The following is a 21,357-nucleotide window of genomic DNA, read 5'->3' as shown; positions in this document are numbered from 1 at the left end:
GGTCGGTACTGTCCCATTTCTTTTCTGTGTATGCATACTTTTACATTGTGACCAGTGCCTGGTGTTAATCCGGGCAGGTATTCAAGACAGTTGATAAAGACTGACTTTGGCATTGAATAAGCTGACAGTTGACAAAAAATGCATTGGAAGTACAGTATGGCTTTTGGGGACCCATTTACAAATTTTTATGTATTTATTTTTTAATTTTTTACTTTACTGATACATTTTAGGTATTTCTTTTACATTTAGGTGTTTTTTATTTTATTGATAACATTCATCATAGGGAATTTGTATCTGTACATGCTTTCCTTTTTTTTTTTTTTTTTTTCCGGTACCGGGAACCGAACTCACGTCCTTGTGCTTGCCAGGCAGGCGCTTTTGCCGCTGAGCTAAATCCCCAGCCCCTGTACATGTTTTCTTTTTTTCCCATTCTCCTTTCCTCCTCAGTGCCTTGTCCCTTCCTTACTTACAAAAGCTTTGTTTCCATTTTTTCCTTCTGTTCTTTTTTCTCATCCCTTCTTTCCTTTCCCTTTCCTTTTCCCCCTTCTCATTCATCTACAAGTTTTTTAATAAGCATATTTGTGTGTGTGTGTGTGTGTGTGTGTTGGTACTCTGGATTGAACCCAGGGCACTCTACCACTGAGCTACTTCCCCAGACCTTTTTATTTTTTAAGACGTGGTCTTGCTGAGTTGCTCAGGCTGATCCTCCTATTTCAGCCTCTCAAGTAGCTGGGATTGCAGGCATGTAACACCAATAAACACAGAATTTAAAATGAAAATATAGTCTACAATGGATTACTATGCATATAATCAGATTTACCTGATTATGACACATATTAGTGTAATGTAACAACTAAAGGAAGCCTAGGAAAGATTATATGAGTACTGGCTTAAAAATTCAACCTTAACATTTTATGTAAAAGTAGTCAGGCCAGCTGTGGTGGCACATGCCATCTCCCATTGCTAAGAGTAACAGTAAATATATTTTAACTTTAGACTGACCCTTCCTGTGGCATTATGTTAAAATAGACACTTATCCAGAAGTAGCGGATCTGATTGGTTTTTACTTTGTCAGTTTATATGTTGTGTGACCTTGGGTAGTTAATCTCTTGAACCTCTTTTCATTATCTATAGAATTGAGACAAACAGTAAAACCTGCCCAGGTAGTTGTTGAAGATCAAATGAAGTGTCACTTGTGAAAGGTCTTGAATTATGGAATACTGCACTTTATCAGAGTATGCTTGTATCTTTGAGGTTGTTTGAAAATTTTAATTGGGTAGGTTACCTTGATCATCATCATACTGTAAAATGTTTATGATTATTTACAAAATTAATGTTTATTCAGTAAAATTTCATGCAGAAATAGAACAATTTCTCCTTGATTATGGTGGCTTACTGATCTTTTTCTTTTTTTTTTGAGGCCGAGCTGTGCTTTGTATTTCCTGATGGCCTATCACTCCTTGTGTACCCCAGGCTGGTCTTGAACTTGCTATCGGTTTGCCTTAAACCTCCTGGGTGTTGGGATTACAGATGTTTACCATCATGCCTAATTGTGATTTATCAATCTTCTTTCTTTCTTTCTTTCTTTTTTTTTTTTTTTTGGTTAGTCTTTCAGACAGGGTTTCTCTATACTGTTCAGGTTGGCCTTGAATTCACTTTGTAGCCCACACTGACCTTGAACTTGCAGTGATCCTCTTTCCTCAGCCTCCTGAGTGCTGGGATTATAGCAGTGCTCCACCACACTTGGCTTTTGTGGTTTACTAATCTTAAGAACTAATTTGTTAGTAAATTTGGGAAAGGATCACAGAGTTGATCAGTAATGTAGGTTCATCATTTCCATAGGGTTAGTTTTTTTTGGATATTTCTTCCAGCAACAGGTGATTTACATTTAAAAGTTCTACCTCTAATATTTATGGTCTAAAAACTTTATAAAATGCTTACTGTTGTGTTAATGTGGGAACAATTGCTTTGTTTGACAACTGTTTTCTAAATAGTTGATTTGAAAAGGTCCAGGGCAAACGAAAATTACTGTTCATGGTTTTATTTTACTCACTTTGGTCAACTGTATTTTAAATACCTAATTGACCTTTTAGGGTTTTCTTTCTCAAGATTGCAATAACTACATTCATTGTAAAGTTTTTTAGATTTTGGCTTGATTTTTGGTGAGAGTAGAAATGGAAAATGGTTTAACAACGCGTTGTTTGAATTCATTTCTTTGACTTCATTCTTCCTTGGGCTAGATCTGGCCATGAGAAGTATACATTAAGCCATTATGCAGGCAATCCTTTGTAATTCACAATAAATAAAGAATATCTCCTTGGAGTCTTAATAACTTTGAACTTTCAATGCAGTTACTTATAAATTAAAAGAACACACACAGCTAGGGGTGTAGCTCAGTGGTCTATTGCCGATGTACCACGTTCCAGGACAATCCAGTTCAATGCCCTGCATTAAAATATGCAAAGAATGCGATGTCTGTTCTTTGCTTTGCTGCTATATAGTAATTTTTATTCTGTTCACAGCAGTTTCTCACCTGGAGCACTTTGGTGTTTTGTTTTCTGAGACAGTGTCTTGTTATGTAGTTCAGGCTCTTCATGGATACCGTAGAGTTCAGGCTGGCCTTGTACTCTTGTGTTTTACCTCAGCCTACTGAGTAACAGAGGTTGACTTTAAACTACTCCTTTGCTAAGAATCCTTGTGATACATTTGTTACAGTGTTTCATAAAATTTGCATTTATCCACAGCCTGATGTCTGTCTGTCTTTCTCTATCTCTTTGTGTCTGTCTCTGTCTTTCTCTCTCTGTCTTTCTCTATATCTATCTGTCTGTCTGTCTGCTATCTGTCTATCTATCTATCTGTTTCCTAAAATGCCTGGCCTGGCCTCACACTTGGGAATCTCCTGCCTTAGCCTCTTGAGTAGCTGAGGTTACAGGCTTGTATCACTAAACCTGGCTTGGGTCTTTTTGTTGTTAAGACCTTCAAACCTTTGAAAGGAAGAGTCTCATTAGGTTGTTTGAGATCAGGTTCCGGCATTTCAGAGTATCTTCTCCCTGTGCTCTGTTATTTGTGAGTCAGTAATTGAGAAATAATGTGTTGTGATTGAACTTCTTGAGTTTGACCTCTTTTGTTTAAATGCTGGCTTTCATGATAAGATATTAACTGTGTACTACCATATATGTACTGTGTGCATATGACTGTTTTAGGCTTTTGGGATGTATTAATGAACAAAACAGATGAACACTCCTGCCTTTGTGGAACTTATGGTTGGGGCAGAAAACCAATAATCATTAAATAAGTTGGTTGTATAATATGTTGCGATAGTAATGCTGTACAAAATGTGTAAAAGGATAAAAGGAGGGTATGTTGGGGAGGTTGCAGTTTTAAACGATGTGACTGGAAACTGTCTCATTGAAAAAAGGATCTGGGGGAAGAGTGCTCCACACAGGAACAGCCAGTGCTGTAGTCCTTCTGGGACCAGCTGCAGAGTCTAGCCAATGAGGAGAGCACACAGGGAAGAGTGGAAGGTGAGGTCTACATGAGGAGGTGTGGTGGTGGGAGGGATCGGTGGGAGGCAGCACACCTGTACAAGTGCAGGGCCTTCTAGACCATGATACTTAGGTTTCATCACTAGTGTGTCTTAGTAAATTGTATAGCCTTTATTTTCTCACTTGTAAATGTGGAATAATAATAGTACAGGTTGAATATCCTTTATCTGAAAATCCTTAGGATGAGAAATGTTTCAGATCTTTTTTTGTTTGTTTGTTTTAGAAGGGTCTTGCTGTGGGTGGCAAGCTTCCTGCCTCAGCCTGGCAAGTGCTGGGATTATAGGTGTGCATCAACATGCCCAGTTTAGATTTTTTTTTGAGAATATTTGTTATTCATGAGATAACAAGCCAAGTGTAAACATCAAATTTATGTTTCATATATACCTTGTGCATATGACCTGAAGGTAATTTATACAATATTAGGAATAACTTTGTGCATGAAGCAGAGTTTCATCACATGAAATTTTCTACTTGTGGTATCATATGGGCACTCAGAAAGTTTTAGATTTTGGAACAGTTTGAATTTTGGATTTTTGGGTTAGAAATGTTCAATTTCTGTACCCAATCTGATAGTTTTGTTTGGATTCAGGGAGTTAACTTTAAGTTCTGGCAACTCTGTTGAGCAAAATTCAAAGCATATTCTCTTTGCATTTTTCTCTTCTATAAAGGTAGCAGAGGGATAATTAATTGTACTTTGCATGGTTTTTCTATAATGAGGTGCTTAAACTTCAAGCATAGTACTTATTCTGTTGTTATCACAAACATTTACTGTCTGTGTGCTTACCATCCTCGCTAAATTGTGAATGTCTTTGGGCAGAGACCATGGTATTTCATGCATGTCTTAATACATTTTAGATGGTTGAAAATGTTGAATGAATTAATGATAAAAACATTAGCTTAATTAATAAGTAGACCATCTGCTAGTAAGTGTTTTGGAATAGTGCCAGTCTTTCAAAACTAAATAATGGGTTTGGGATGTAGCTCAGGGCTAGAGGGTAGAACACTTGCCTAGCAAGTGTACAGCCCGAGGTTCTATCTCCAGAACCACACACACACAGAAGAAAACAGCAAGAACTACAAAAACAAAATAACAGAAAGATATAAAATACTCTAGAATATAAAATATTCTCTCTGTGCCATGTTATTACGCTTAGTATTGGCAGAAAATTGCCTTAATTATCAAATAGATATAAAAGTTCATACCATGTGAATTGAAGTCTATATTTATATTATTCTGGATATGTTAGCCTCTACTGTCATTGATTAAGAAACACTGTCTTGGTTGACTGTGTAGATATAACACCTTTACCCTAAGGTATATTTTTAGTCTTAATTTGTTTATATCTGCACAAATGATTATAATTAGGGAGTGCTTAGAAGGCAAAGTCTTAAATGGAGACAACAGTGGTGATGGAACATTCAGAACCTTCTGAAGTAGGGGAGGGGACATGGAAAGGGAAGGGTTGGATCTTCGTTGTCCAGGTGATTTGATACCTTTTCAGACTCTCAGGGTTTAGTTTCCAGCACACTGGTTCTCCTCTGGTTCTGTGTGAAGAGGAGTAGGAGAGGAGAAAGCAAAACAGAGATTTGAAGGAGAAAGGAAATTGGCAGTGATGCTAAAAGATTAGAGTTTTAGAAACAGGTGACTAAGGCGAAGTAGGATTTCCATGGTAGAGGAGAGGTTGTTGTAAGAAAGAGATTTTAAAATCTGGATGTGAATTCACACCTTATTTTATGTAAGTGTGTGGCATGTTTCCCTTTCCTTCTTGCTTCACTATTTTTGCTTCCTTCTCTTTGAACACATGTGGTCGTATTCTGTGGTACATCACGGCTTTGATTTAGTGCTTTCCATAAAAAGTGATGCAAGAAGGTGAGTATGCTTTTTGTGAAAATGATTTCAACAGAGTATGAACATTTTAAAATCACGTGTCCAGCCTGTAGGTGTTACCATATTGTGAGATATTTAGTAATATCCTGATTGTGGAGTGAATATATAAAATCAAAATTTTTAAAAGATGTATAATGTTAAAATGTATAATTTGATTTGACAGTTCTATTTCCTGTATATGGACTTCATAGTACTTTTTCTGTTCAACTTAATTTCTACAGCTATTTTAACAATTGTAAAAGTAGAATATGATGTCTATAGAAATATATAGAGAATACATAACAAACTGTAGTAGAATAGTGAATAGCAGTGTAATATAGGTAGTTTTGTTTTACTTTTAGTATAGTTTTAGTGTCATGGCTTTTATTGTTTTTTTTTTGTTGTTTAATAGCTATAGAAATATATATTTGAAAATAATTTGGAACTGAACACACTGGCGTGTACCTATAGTCCCAGCTGTTGAAAGCTGAGGCAAGAGGGTTGCTTGAGCTCAAGAGTGTTAGGTTAGCCTGGGCAACATAATGAGACTCCAGGGAAAAAAAACACAATTGAGAAGAATGCCATATGGTCTTTTGAATGCTTGTCTACAGAACTTTGAGGCAAGTAAGAGCTTAGTAGAAGTATTTTAAAATAAATTTTTTTGTTTGTAGCTAGTTGAACAGTTTAAACTCACAGGCTAAGGATGAGAGGATTATAAGAGAGACTACTGTTTGTAATCCCTTGATAAAATTATATAAACACAACTTTGAGTTAATGTACTTGGTTATTTTCTAGAGATTTTATATTTGTTTTGTACTCTTACTGATTTGCAGTATATTTATTGAACCCTAAAAATGCATTAGGGCTGTTAGGGAAAATGCTTTTTGGTGGTTTTTTTTTTTTTTTTTTTTTGGTTTTTCTCCGGTACCGGGAACCGAACTCACGACCTTGCGCTTGCCAGGCAGGCGCTTTGCCGCTGAGCTAAATCCCCAGCCCCTTTTTTTTTTTTTTTTGTTTTTGAGACAGGGTCTCTCTATGTGGTACAGGCTGGCCTTGAACTCATGGCAATCCTGCTGTCTCAGCCTCCCAAGTGCTAGGTTATAGATGTGTACCACCACACCCAGCTCTGCTTAATGGTTTTTTAATAAAAGATTATATTTGGCCTATTTCTTGTTGTGATCATTTAGTTTTAAATTTTCGTTAACTTCATTTCTTATACTTGGAGAAAATACCCCATTCACTTGAAGAAAATGATCTGTTTCCAGTATTGATGCAATACGAGCAAAGTGTTTTCTGTGTTAGTTTTGATAAAAGGTTAGTTATACCATGCCATTTAAAAACATCAGTATTTTAGCATTATCATACACACTTTGCCTTAAAATTTTACTTACATTTATTATGTTCAAAACCAATATCCCGACATCCCAACCCCTACACTGGGGATCAAACCCAAAGGTGCTTTCCCACTGAGCTCCAATCCCACCACCCCTTTTTAATTTACTTTTAAATTTTGAGATAGGATCACCATAAATTTCTCTGACTGGCCTCAAATTTGTAATCCTTCTTCCTCAGCCTCTTGAGTAACTTGGATTATAGGTGAGCACCATCATGCCCAGTGAGAACTACATTTTTAATGTATTTATACTCTAGATCTGAAGGAAATATTGCTGTGAAATTTTCTTAAGAAAATACCATTATTTGAGTAATGGAGAGTATCAGCATATGCTTTTAATGAAATACATCTGTGCCTTTCTTCCTACTTTAAGCTATTTTAAAATGATTCATTGTTGTTGTCCTGTCTTTAAAGAAATTGTAATCCTTAACTAGAAGTGAGAAAAAGTACAATTTGTATCCGATTAATTTCTTACATTTGTGATAATCATTTAACATTCACCAATGGGTCTTTACAATTGAACCAAGGGTTAGTTGCTACTGACTGTGTTTAATCCAACAGTATTACTAAGGAAAGAATTTTGTTAGATTTTTCACATTTAGCTATAACTATTTTATCCTGGCTTTAAGACTTTCTCTCATTTTGATTCTTTTGTACTGTATTTTGTACTTTTTATAGGACATAGGGGAGGAATCAGCAGCTTGGAAGTTCAGCCAAATGATCTGGCGGGATGGGCATTTGCCTGGCTGATTTTATAGAGGTAATTCAGCATTGTTTTACTTAATCTTTATTTATTTATTTTTCACCTTGATAGATGCCTGTATGCTTGCCCAGGAACACGCATACTCACAGCTGTGGGTATTACTTTGCTGTTACTGGGCAATCCAGTTTCCTTTTATGCCGTCTTACAGATTTAAATATTAGTAGTGATTTGCATATGCATTTCTGTACATTGAAAGGAGTTGATGTTATTAGTTGTACAGGATAAAATCTAGAGCACTTGCTGTATAGCTGTCATGTTGGAAAGGTGAGCCTCTGCTTTTTTATTGGCCTGTGTTTGTGTTACACTTAAGCTTTTCTCTTTCAAATAACATAAAAGAAAATTAAGGAACAATTTTCAAGGTATGTACAGATCTATCAGTGCTACATATTATTATGTCAGTGATTAATGATCATAAAATTCTAAGGTTTTTTTCATGAATTTTAAAATTATTTTGAGAGGCCAAGCATGGTGGTGCATGCCTGTAATCCCAGGACTTTAGAGGCTGAAGTAGGAGGATAGCTGCGAGTTCAAAGCCAGCATGGGCTACATAGTGAGCTCAAGTCCAACCTGAACTTCATAGAGACAACCTGTGTCAAAAAAAAGGCTTTTTTTATTTGAGAGTTCTTTTAAAATTTGAGGATTGAAAATCCTAGCAGTTGTAATGGTCATATTTTATAATTTCCTTCTTTTTCCGTATCTTCTGGTAATTGTCATAGTTAGTGTTTTTCACATCTTTACCCAGGCTTGTTACGTAGGGAGTGCACACTGCAGCAATAGAGAGTGTCATAACATGTAAAAAAGGCTTTTTCCCTCCCATTCATTGTTAATGTTGTGTATCCTGGCAGGCATTTTCTGTTATGTATACGAGCATTTATGTGTTTCTGTATTTACATTTTCTTTACACATAAATGTTGGACCTACTTGTCAGCAATATGCTTTTTGTTCCCCTAAAAGAAACTTGGATTTTTGCATTCATTCCTTCTCATTTCATTTTTTTATAGTATTGTAGTATTTGGTTATAGATTATAGTATAATTGTTTCAACCAGTCATTCACCTGTTCATGAGTATTTGGGTTTTTTTCAGTTTTTAGGGTTTTTCTGACTCATTATGAATGGTAATGTGGTAAATATTCTAGGGTGTATCTTTGTGTATATCTTAAAACAGATCTGCGTTTAAATTTCTGAGGAAAACATTCGTTGGGTCAATGAGTATGTACATTTAACTGTTTGGTAAATAAGTTGTCTAACTCCATATCAATAGTTTATCATAGTGGGAATCCCTTTATCTCTGATAACACTGACCAATGTAAAGTATTTTTTATACATGTCAGTTTTTGAACACTGCAATTTTTTTTTTTGTTTTGTTTTTTTTCCGGTACCAGGAATTAAACTCATGACTTTGCGCTTGCCAGGCAAGTGCTGTGCCGCTAAGCTAAATCCCCAGCCCCTGCAATTTTTTTTTTAAGACATTGTCTCACTATTGAAGTCCAGGCTGGCCTTGGACTCACTGTGTAGCCAAGGCTGGCCTCAAACTTCCAGCAATCCTCCCTCAGTCTCCTGAGTGCTGGGTATAAGTGTGCATCACCACGCCCAGCATGTCAACTTTTTGTTTTTGTTTTTTGAGACAGGGTTTGTTGAAGTAGTCCAAGCTGGCCTTGAAGTCACTGTATAGCCAAAGATGGCCTCAAACTTGTGGTGATCTTCCTGCCTCAGCCTTCTGAGTGCTGGGATTACAGGTGTGCACTACCATGCCTGGTCACACATCAGTTTTTATTGATTAACTTTGCTTGTTTTTCTTACTGAGTGAGTTTGAGCATTTTTTTCCATTATTTTTGGCCATATGTGTAGTTGTAATCTGTCCTTGTGCTTTTGCCTTTTTATGGAATAATTTGTATATCAAAAGACCCTCTTGGCATTTGTTAGGCAAATTAGTTTTGCTCAGTTTTTGCTTATTTTTGATTTTGGGTGTTTTCTTCCCCTTTTATTTTTATTTGTATGGTTGAATATATTGATCTTATCCTTTATTGCCAGGGTATGTAATGTTTAAAAAGTCACTTTTGAGCATAGGACTCACTTTCCCTTCACATTATAACATCTCTGAATGACATGAATTCCTGACTTAACATAATTTGACATTTTTTTCTTACTCTTACATAAAATAGTTGTGTATCTTCATATTGGTAGTTTTACTGTGGTAACTTGAAAAAGTTGAGTAATAGATCATAGAAATAGATCCCCAAATACATACAAAATTCAGAAAATGGTAACTGTAGCTTCTCCGAAATGTGGAAAAAAGGGAATCAGTCATTAAATGGACTGAGGAAAAGTGGCTAACAACCTAGGATGGATCCCTACATTTATTGCCTATACCAAAATATTTACTATAAATTAAGATTCATGTATTTATTTATTTTTTATTTTTTTGTCTTTTTGAGACAGGGTCTCACTATGCAGTTCAGGTTGGCCTTCAGCTCTCTTTGTGGCCCGGGCTGGTCTGGAACTTGCAGTGATCCTCTTGCCTCAGCCTCTGGAGTGCTAGGATTATAGGCGTGCACCACTATGCCTGGCTAAATTTGAGTTTTAAATCATAAAAATAATAGAAAAATCAGTTGCTACCTAATTTAGTTCTGTTATGATTGAAGAACACACTTTGTAGGACTTGGATACTTTTGCATTTATTGAGGCTTATCCTGAGACGCAGTGTTGAGTTGTGTGCTGGAGGGTGATTCCGTGTTTTTGGAGCCACTGTGTATTTTGTTGTGTGGAGCTTCCACTATATCCCAAATGGATCTAGGACAGTGATGGAGAACCTTTTGGAGCTTTCAGTGATACAGAAAAACCATTGTGGCATGTGTGCCTCAGGTTCACCTCCACTGCAGTCAGTTGATAGTGTGATTCATGTCTTCGATAACCTTGTTAACTTTATGTCTTAATTATTCTCTCAGTTATTTAGATTGGGGTATTGAAATCTCCAACTTTAATTACTGAGTTTTCTATTTATCCTTTTAATTCTTCACTATTTTGGAGATTCTCCTTTTAAAAGAATATATCTATTATATATACAAACTATTCCTGATTTGACTCTTTGTATCATAATGAAGTGCATTCTTTGTCTTTACTATTCATCTGAAAGTTTTGTTTTGCCTGATATTACTATGGCCTCTCTAGTTCTCTATATTTTCTTTTTCTCCCATCTTTTTTTTTCTTTTGAAAGTAGAGGTGGCTTCTTGTTGCCAGCAAATAGTTCAATCTTATTTTTCTGTACAGTCTGAAAGTCTGCCTCTACATTGGGCTCTTTAGATCACTCACACTTAATCGTGAATTTATATTTATTTTATATATATCCTTTATGTTTTTGTTGCTGTCTCTTTTACTGCCTTTGTGTTATTTTTTAGTGTGCTATTTTAATTACTTTTTTTTTTTTTTACTTCCTTTGTACTGGTTGTTGGGATTGCCTTTTGAATTTTAACAATCTGCTTAACATCACTAAAACCCCTGAAATACAGAAACTTTGTCCAAAATAGTTCGATTTTCTCTCTCATCTATTGTCCTAGTATTGCTATGTATGTTTTAAATCCAGCAGTATAATGTTATAATCATATCTCTGTATCCTCTTAGATCTTTTAAAGAAGAGGAGAAATGAGAATTTATTTAGTTAGATTTTTGAGACAGGGTCTTGCTACTTGGCCAGGGTCTTCCTAGGCTGGCCTCAAACTTAGGACCCTTATGCCTCAGCCTCAAGTGCCAGGATTATAGGTGTGTGCCACCACACCCAGCTCAAAATATATTTATGATGTTTTAATTTATGCTTACCATTTGTAGACCTCTTTATTTCTTCTGTGTATTTGAGCCTAGTGTCCTTTTCTCAGCTCAGTGGACTTCCTTTAGTATTTCATATGAGCTTAAAGAAAGGTACAAAGCATTCTCAGTCTTTATCTGGTAAGATTACCTCTATTTTCCTTTTTGAATAATAGTTTTGCCCTTTTTTGGTTGATACCTTTCCTTAATCTCTTTGAGCATGTGATTACAGTCTCCTCTCTTCTGTTGTTTCTGATTAGAAATTAGCCACCAGTCTTATGGTTTCCTGAACATTTTTTGAGTCATTTTTCTATTATTTGAAAAGTTTTCTTCTTGTATTTTCTTTCAACAATCTATGATGTATCCAAGAACAGGTTTTTTGATGTTTATTCTTCTTGAAGTTCATTGAGCTTCTTGGATTTGTACTTATTTTTCTTTTAAAAAAGGCAAATTTGGGAAATTTTTGGTATGTAGTTTGTTAAATTTTGCTTTATTCTCTTTTCTGCTACTCTTCTAGTACTCCAAAAAAATGTTGGTAAACTGCATTTTGTTCCACATGTCTCTGAGGCTGTCTTTATTTTTCTTCACGTTTTCTTGCTTTACTTCATTGGATAGTTTCTACTTTTAATGTGCCTTTTTTTCCCCTCTGAGATAGGGTTTCACTATGTAGTTCAGGCTGTCCTCGAACTTGCTGTGATCCTCCTGCCTCAACCTCCTGAGTGCTGGGATTACGGGTGTGTGCCACAATCCCTGTTTACTGCTCATGTGTCTTTAAGGTCACTGAGATTAGAAGAAATTTCGAATCTGCTGCTGAACCCCTTTGATAGATTTTTTATTTGAGATATTATATCTTTCAGTTTCAGAATTTTCATTTTTTTAATAGAATTTCTGTGCTTTTATTGAGCATCTTATTCATTGATTATATACTTTAAAAGTTAAAGTATAGGTTCCTCTATATTAACATACAGTAATAAATATTTTGCAATTTTTATTTGTTTAACCCACCGTATGGGGAACACAGAAACAGTTTGTACTGACTGCTGTGTTTTGTGAATATGGATCACATTTTTCCCTATTTTTTTGTTGTGTAATTGTTGAAAACTTGGCATTTTATATAACATTGTAGTGATTCCAGAACAGAATATAATGTAGAATTCCAGATTTCGATTACTCCCTTCTCTCTGCCTCCATTATTTTACTGTTGTTCTTTTCAGTATGGTTCATATAAAATAAAATTCTGATGAAAAAGTGTAACAGAACTTAATTTTGTTTTGTCTTTTTGAGACAGGGTCTCCCTATGCAGTTGAGGCTGGCCTTGACTTTAACTCATTGTAGCCTAGGCTGGTTTTGAACTTGCAATGATCCTCCTGCCTCAGCCTCCCCAGTGCTGGGAATACAGGCATGCGCCACCACGCCCGGCACAAAACTTTATTTTGGAACAAAGTTTTGTCTCAAAATTCAAGGAATTGTGAATACTCAGGAAAATTCTGAAGTGGAAGAATACTGAGAGGTGTAAATAGCTCTGCTAGAAACTGAACTTTTAAAAATATGGTAACAACATTAAAATGTTTTTAAAAAATGAGTTAATATAATACTTTTTGAAGTTCATTGATGGAATTATTACTGGTTTTATTCTAGGTAGAAAAACTTTTTCTTGCCTTTGTACCGTTGTAAATTGATGGAAACTGATAGAATCTTTTATATGTCTCTTCAACTTCCCATGAAGCAATGTGTAAGGTCTTTAGAGTGATACCAAGCCCAGAAGTGCTTACCAGGAGGTTTTCTTTTGTGCAAGTTCTTTATTTTTGTTTTTCTTTTAGGGATAAACTCTACATTTTCTTTTTCTTCATCACTACTACCACCACCACCATCATTATCATCATCATTGGTCAGCTTTTCCTGTCCAGGGTAACCTTGCTGAGCAAGTATTCTGTATGTAATGTGATTTTAGAAGTATAATCTATTGTGAATGCACACACATTCTGCACAGTACTACTTGTATGTTTATTTGAAAACCCTGCCATTTTCTTCTCTGGTGGTTCCTTAATCATTGCTTTCTTTTTTCTAACCTTTCAGGTCTGTAACATTGTGAAGTTTCGTTTCATTTTGTTTCTTTTCTTCTTTCTTTCTTCCTTTTTTTTTTTTTTTTTTTTTTTTTTTTTTTTTTTTTGGTCTTTTTGAGACAGGGTCTCACTATGCAGTTCAGGTGGGCCTTGAACTGACTTTGTAGCCCAGGCTGGCCTCAAACTCACAATGATCCTCCTGCCTCAGCCTCCTGAGTGCTGGGATTACAGGTGTGCATCACCACAGAGGGTGTGAAATTTCTTCAGTATTTCATTTCTCTGAAGCTGTAGACTCTAGATCTAAGCAAAGTGTGCTTTACAAGGCCAGAGTTATTTTTCAGTTACTAAGTACTACTATTGTACTTTGCCAGTTTTTACCCAAAAATCAAGTCAGTGCATTGGTCATTCAGTCATAGTTTACTAGGTTTACAGAGAGTGCTCACTTCTATATTCATACCAGTTTGTACATAATGTTTCTGTATAGCGTTTTTCCCTCTAAGTAATATGTTTTGTTTGTTGTGTATGTATATGTTTTATTGTAGGAATTGGATGGCATAAGTGATTAAAGTGGTATTGAGGGTTTCTGAAGCCTGTGAAAGGTAGAAACTCAACCATGGTTTCTTTTTCAACTCTACAGCCTTCCCTTCCTTGAAGTCTTCATTTTTACCTTAGTCTCAGGTAATTTTCATACTTTTCATAATCTTAAGTAAATTTTTCAAATATAAATCCAGTTTTTAAGTATTTCATATTAAATTTGTGTAATTTCTGATTTGGTTTTTATATCTAAAAGAGACCTCTTCTTGATCTAATTTTTTCTTGAGAAAATAGTTTTAGAACAAGGTTAATAAATATACCATTTTAGATTGTAATTAACACAGAAAAGTATGTATAGCTTAGCCTGTAACGTAAGTAAATCTAAGTAAGATGTTTTCTCATTTAACCAGCTCTTCTTAACAGGGGATTACATATTTTCACCTCCCTCCTCTGCAGCACACGTATATACTTGTTACATTTCCCAGGAAACTGTTTTCTTTTCTTTTCTTTTTTTTTTTGTACTGGGAATTGAATTCACGACCTTGTGCTTGCCAGGCAGGCACTGTGCCGCTGAGCTATATCTCCCAGCCCAAGGAAACTTTTCATACCTGGAAAAATTAGACAGTTAGAGCACTTGATCTAATTTAATTGTGCTTGCTATATAATGTTTGAAATATGGTAAAACACTAGTTACTGTAAATTTGTACATATTTGATGTTTACCTTCAAGTAAGGAAGCAGTCTTATAATCAGGAATCATTTAGAATTAATATATTTGTACATAGACTTGGCTACTATGACAAGCTTACAAAGGTAGAAATGTGTTTAATTTTTTTGAAAAACCCATGTAAACTGCCCCAGAATTGTGCAGAGACTGTGGAATAATTATGATCCATTGCTCCTTGTCGTGCTCTTCTTTAAATTTTTTGGTGCTGGCAATTGAAACTAAGGCATTGTGCATACTAAGTGTGTACCCTACCACTGAGCTGCTCATCCCAAGTTGTTCCTAATTTTTGGATTATTTCTTGTTGTCTAAGAACAGAAATGGAAGGACACTATTCTTTCTTATAAGGGGAATTGTGCTATATATATCACTTCTACTCATATCCCACTGGTTGTAATGTAGTCACATACCCACACCCAGCTGCAAGGGAGGCTGGGTAATGATTCTCATCTAAGCTGGGTAATGAATCTTATCTAGGTGGCCGTGCATTTCGTATAATTTTTATTTTCAGATAATCAGTAAGACTAGATTCTGAGGGGACAGCCAGCTGTTTATCACATTAGGGTTTGTGTCAGATTTACTTTACATTAAAAAAAATGAGTGATTTTTTTCATTTTATTTATTATTTTTTATTTTAGTTTATTAGTATGTGTGTGTAGTACATAATATTCATGTTCCTTGTGGGAAGTTGGTACTGCTACATAACACATCTTAGTCCTTTTTCTGTCCCCTTTCTCTTTCCTGCTTCCCCCTGCCACCTGTTCTTTTATCCCCTTCCTTTTTTTGGACATGTTTGCAATATATAATGTTTACATCCCTTGGGTGGAGTTGGTACATGTATATAACAGAGCCCTATTCCTTTTTTCATCCTGTACTAGAATATATAAAGAACTCAAAAAATTAGACCCCCCCAAAATAAAAGACCCAATCAAAATATGGTTAAGTGAAATGAATAGACACTTCATAGTAGTACAGATGGCCAATAAATAAGTGAAATGTTCAGCATTTCTGCCATTAGAGAAATGCAAATTAAAAACACTGAGATTCCACCTTAGCCCAGAAAGAATGGCAGTCATCAAGAAAGCAAATAGTAACAAATGCTGGCAAGGCTGTGGGGGGAAAAGGAACCTATCTGCACTGTTGGTGGGAGTGTAAACTAGTACAATCATTGTGGAAGTCAGGATGGAGTTTCCTCGTAAAACTGAAACTAGAAATTCCATTTGACTCGGCTAGGTGTCTTCCCCAAGGAATTAAAGACATCATATTACAGAGATGCATACATGCCCATGTTTATAGTAGCACAATTATAATAAATCTTAGAAGCAGACTACATGTCCATCAAGAGATGAATGGATAAAGAAAATGGGGTATTTGCACACCACAGTGTACTACTCTGCCAAAGAAAGATAAACTTGAGTCATTTGTAGGAAAATGGATGTACCTTGAGACCATAATGTTAAGTGAAATAAATCAGGCACAATTAAGCTTTAGTATCACATAGTTTCTCGTACATAGGAAACTCAGAGTAAAAATAGCAAAATAAAAGTATATAATAGAAAATAGGGAGATAAATCATTTTCAAAGGGGAAGGGGATCAAGAGATGTTATTTATTTATTTATTTTTTGTTTTTTTTTTTCCGGTACCAGGAATTGAACTCATGACCTTGTGCTTGCCAGGCCGGCGCTATGCCACTGAACTAAATCCCCAGCCCAAGAGATGTTATTTAAATAGTTAATACTTCTTTGTTCTGGAACAAATCTTTGTTGCTGTACAGCACATAATAAAAATAACTGTTAGAATTTAATCTTTGTTCATAGTGTGCATAGTATGTTTATAGTATGTTGATATTTAAAAATATAAATGGAAATTAAGGAAGTAGTAATATTCCTTTTATGTACCATAGAGAATTTAATTTGCTTATAGAATCAGCTCCACTATTATTTGAATTGCTGATACTGGTATAAATGGTAATGGTTACAGTAACTACAATCAAAATGCAGAATACTTTCTTTTTTTACCTTTTCGTTTTCGGTCCAGTTAAAGATACATTGTAGCTATTTATCAAACAGTTTGAATTGGTACAAATTTGGTCTTTCTCTTCTCCTCATACTAGATGTTGAGCCTTGGGCATCGATCAGTCTCAGCAAGTGCCTTACTACTGACCTACATCCCCAGCCCTTTTTAAAGTTTTATTTTAAGGTTTTAGTTTAAGACAGGGTCTTACTAAATTGCCCAGGCTGACCTTGAACTTCATATTCTCCTGCCTCATCCTCTCAAGTAGCTGTGATTATGGGCTTGTGTCACCATGCCAGCTCAATTTGATGTTTCATATTTCTAAATACCACTGTTTTCTTATTACTATATTTTGTTACATTGTTTTGCAAGACTTTAGTGATAAGTATTTGAAATGCATAGCATCTGCATTTTATTTTTAAGGGGGGGGCTTCAGCATTACATAGAAAAGCAGTGTAACTCTAGCCTAAATGTTTTAAAATTATTTTCTGTGGTTTAAAAATAATCATCGGGGCTAGGTATGTGGCTCAGTACTATGCTCTTGTCTTGCATGCACAAAGTCCTTGTTCAATCCCTGGCACCTCCCCCCCCCACAAAATGATCGTAATCTTTTTAGTTGTGATCTTATACAAAATGGTAAATCCTAGTCTGTAAATTCTCTGATTAATAATTGTGTTAGTGCCTGTTGAAATTAGATGTGTTTACTACTTAAAGATCTTTCATTGTTGCTAACATTGATCAGAAAGATGTGTCTACTTGCCATTATTAGAAATGATGTTCCTATTATGATGTTTCAAAATAGTAGCTCCTTAAAAATGAGCATATGGTACTTCATAAGGTGCAAAATGAGAGAAATACTGAGGTATAATTGAAGAGGTGTCTGAATATGTACCAACACAAGAAATACATACCAACACGAGAAATTTATTTTCTTTTTTACAATTTTATGGATTGAACCCAAGATTTTGCACACATAAGCAAGCGCTCCCATCCCTGAATTTTAGCCCCAGCCCATAAATACTCTTGAAGCAGGTATTTTTGATAAATTGATTGGGCTGGTCTTAAATGTCCAATTCTCTGGCCTTAGCCTCCAGAATATCTGGGATTATAGGCATGCACTGTGCCTGGCTGGCTGGCTGGATTGATTGATTGATAGACTTTTTTAGACAGGGTGTCTCACCATGTAATCGAGGCTGGCCTTGTACTCACTAGGTAACCCAGGCTGGCCTCAAATGTGTGGCAGTCCTCTTGCTTTAGCCTCCTGAGTACTGAAATTACAGGTTTGTGCCACCACACCCAGCTGGATTTATTCTTTTTATTTTAAAATGCAGTGATATTTTGGCTCCTAAGTTTGCTCACTGTACTTTCTTTTGGCTTATATATAGCTGAAATTGCACATTGTTCAGTGACAATTTATGGAAAATAATATTACTGCCAAGTTCAATAAATAATACAGAAAAGCCAGATGTTTATTTATTTAGAGAAAGAATCTTGCTATGTTCCCTAGGCTAGTTTTGAGCTCCCACACTCAAGAAATCTTGTACCCTGGCCTTCCACATAGGTAAGATTATACATATATGCCACCACACTTGGCATAAGAAGTAGATTCTTTTTTGTTTCTTTTTCTGATAATGGTTTTGCTATATAGTCTGGGCCTGGCTTTGATCTTGTTAAGCAGCTCAATCTGACTTCAAACTAAAAGTCTTCGTGTCTCAGTCTACTGAGTGCTAGGATTTCAGGCATGTGCCATTATGCCCAGCTCAATAGCATGATCTTTGAATGAGAAATATTTTTTCGATGGTTGAATAAAGATTAAAGGTGATAAGTGGCAGGTATATTTATATTATGAAGGGGAACTAGATGTTTAAAAGAATTTATAGGATTATGGCACAAGCCTTCAAATCTTTTCATTTTAAAACTCACAGACTTATTTGGTATACGTGTTTATGTATCATTACTTCTTGATTTATCAGTCATTTTTTGGATTTTTATTTTCCTAGTTAGAAGTAGAAAAACAAAGGAGGGAGATTTTCTTGGCAGTGACTTGAAGAAAGAATGGAAGAATTAAGGTAGTTTTAAAAGGATATCTGATAGCCCATGAAAAACATTGTTGAAGAGAAATTCACTTAGACACAAGTACTAGATGGAAATAGGAAATATGTAGAACGGGCCCAATCTGTTGAAAAGGAGACAGAGGGATTCTGTGTCAGAAATTCTCTCATGTTAGCTAGGAGTGTTCAGCTACACTGTGTTTGATTTCCCAAGCCAAGCACTGCTTGTGGAGTGACTTCAGAGTAGGAAGAGAGTAAGTTCTGTGACTTAACATTTCCAGGGCTTTTTTTTCCCTGTCTGGTTGGACAGAGATTCCTGGGCACTCACTGTTTAGGGTGCCCCCTCCCCAACAATATTTCATATGAGTGCAGTAATTTAAAGGAAGTGGTAATTCCTTTCATCTCTCCTGTGTAAAATACCCAACTGTTGAATGTCCATTACTTGCATACACATTTGGGTCAAAAAGCAGTTGGCTTTTGAGGGGTTAACAGGAAGAGACACTTAACTCTTTACATATTAATTTGGATTGATTATATTGGGGTACACTTTGCTTATCTTCCCTGAAAATATTAAATTAGAGAAGGGAAATAGCAAGGTTTAATTTTTAAGCATATGGGGTCTTTTGTTGTGTCTGAATTTTTGAATGTACAGTAAAGCGTGTGAGAGGTTTGACTGAGACCATCTAAGTTATCGGAGGAGCAGGAGAACTGACAGCGTGGAAGGAAGGTGCCAGGAGGGCAGTTTTCAAAAGAACTCTACCGCAGTTTTCTTAGAATACACTTGTCCCTTTTCCTTTTTCTATAGGCTGTAGAAGTTTCCTTTTTTATTTGAGGCCTGTGTTTCATTTCTTGTCCACCTTAACTCTGTCTAGAGACAAGTTGAAGTGTGTGATGTAGGTATGCCTTAGTTTGTCTTTAAAACATGTTTTTGTTTTGTTTCGGTTTTTGATTTTTTGAGACAGGGTCTAGCTTTGCAGTGCAGGCTGCCCTTGATCTCACTGTGTAGCCCACACTGGCCTCAAACTTGTGGCAATCCTCCTGCCTCAGCTTCCTGCGTGCTGGGATTACAGATACGTGCTCCCATACCAGCAGTAAGACATGTTTTACAGTAACACCAAGTCTTTTAAAATAAAGCGGAAGATAAGAATCCATCATATTACCTGCACCGTGTTACCCCATTGTAGCTTTACAAAAGAAAAGTAGGGCTGGGGATGCAGGTTGGTGGTGGAGCATTTGCCTGGCATCCATGAGGCCCTGGTTCAGTCCCCAGCATGGAGGGTTGGGGGGAACAAGCAAAAAGAAGGAAGATACTGGCACAAGGTTTGAAAAAAGAATAAAATAAAAAGTTAAATTCCGTCTTTGCCCTGTAGATCTTCTTTAATCACATCCCAAATTCTACTAGTAAGTTTCTTTCCAGAAAAAATTCTTTCCAGAGTAGTTATCAGAGTTACTTATCCACTTTAAAAAACATGGAAAGGATTTTTCTATCTACTTAGGTAGTTCTCCTTGATTTTTTTTCCACTTGCTGTGTCTTGTAGAAGCCACACATTCCTTTTAATGACTGCATGTGTCCACTGTGTGCTTGAATCATAGTTAATGCAAGTTTCCTGCCAGTGGTATTTGTTTCTAGTCTTTTGCCTCAGAGGACTGCTGCATACACCTTTGTACATGTGTCTCTGGGGATTTTATGGGTAACATGTCTCAGGTGGACTTGTGTGGCTAAGCCCATACAATCGTGTGGGGTGGTAGGTCAGGGGTACATGCCATTTTATTTTTGATAAGTATTCCAAGGCTCATTTTAAAACCTTGTTTGAGCAGTGCTCATTGATACTGCTCTATGTTAGTGTTATGACATTTCCAAGAAATTGTCTAAAAAGTACAATTTCTGGGTTGTCCATTTTAACTCTCAATATATGACTCAGTTTAGGGCCATATGAATAAGGAAAATGGGTAAAAGGGAAGAGAGCCCCTTTTTTTGTGTGTGTGATCTGTTTTCAGGAAAATGTGTCAGGAAAAATGTCAGATTTGTTTTCCATTTGCAGTTTTTAAATTTCCTTTTCCATTTACTACCTCCATTGAGGTGTGCTGTCTTTTGGTCCCAAGTCCTTCATAATGGCACTTTATGACTTTTTTCCTCCAAAATATTCTCTATCCCCATAGTACTTTTACTTCCTTAGTACTTATTATTTTGGCTTGATGTTAGAAATAGTTAATAATTATACTGTTCTTTTATTTTAGTATGTATGTTTATGTAAAATATTGGTACAGTAGTACAAGATATATTGTAGTTTTAAAAAATCTGCATATATCAAATTTTTGAAAATTGATTAAGTGCATAATCAAAAATATTGGAGTTGAGGTCTGCTATTGTAGGGAAATGTAGATCTTAAGTTGGATTGGCACATCAGCTCCAGTTTTGACTTTTTAAAAAACAAAAACTAAGATTTTCTCTAATTTGATCTTTCTTTTAGTAACTTGTTCTATCTCCCATATTCTAAAAGCTCAAAACCTTAAAAATAATGGTGTGTGTGACAGTAGTAGCTGCAGTAGGAACAAAGACTTGTAGTGAGGGGTGGCTCTGTGTATGTTTTAAGTTCCTACATAAG

At 35.8% G+C, this 21,357-nt stretch overlaps 1 protein-coding gene across 6 annotated transcripts in view; it reads left to right on the top strand.

Annotated features, from left to right (window-relative positions):
• The window catches only part of Znf148 (zinc finger protein 148), a 135,772-nt gene that overhangs the window by 29,442 nt on the left and 84,973 nt on the right, over positions 1-21,357 (top strand). For 3 of the 6 annotated variants that reach the window (XM_005386547.2, XM_013515179.1, XM_005386548.2), the window contains 2 exons: positions 7,484-7,565; positions 13,972-14,107. The gene's annotated coding sequence lies outside the window, so the exon portion shown is untranslated. Of the gene's footprint in view, positions 1-7,483; positions 7,566-13,186; positions 13,299-13,971; positions 14,108-21,357 lie in introns of all 6 variants that reach the window. The other 3 variants (XM_013515178.1, XM_013515180.1, XM_013515181.1) reach the window with 3 other exon arrangements.

Source organism: Chinchilla lanigera, unplaced genomic scaffold, assembly GCF_000276665.1.
Source record: "Chinchilla lanigera isolate Chin_1 unplaced genomic scaffold, ChiLan1.0 scaffold00026, whole genome shotgun sequence".
Classification (NCBI taxonomy): Eukaryota; Metazoa; Chordata; class Mammalia; order Rodentia; family Chinchillidae; genus Chinchilla; species Chinchilla lanigera.
This window is presented reverse-complemented; position numbering and strand designations above follow the sequence as displayed.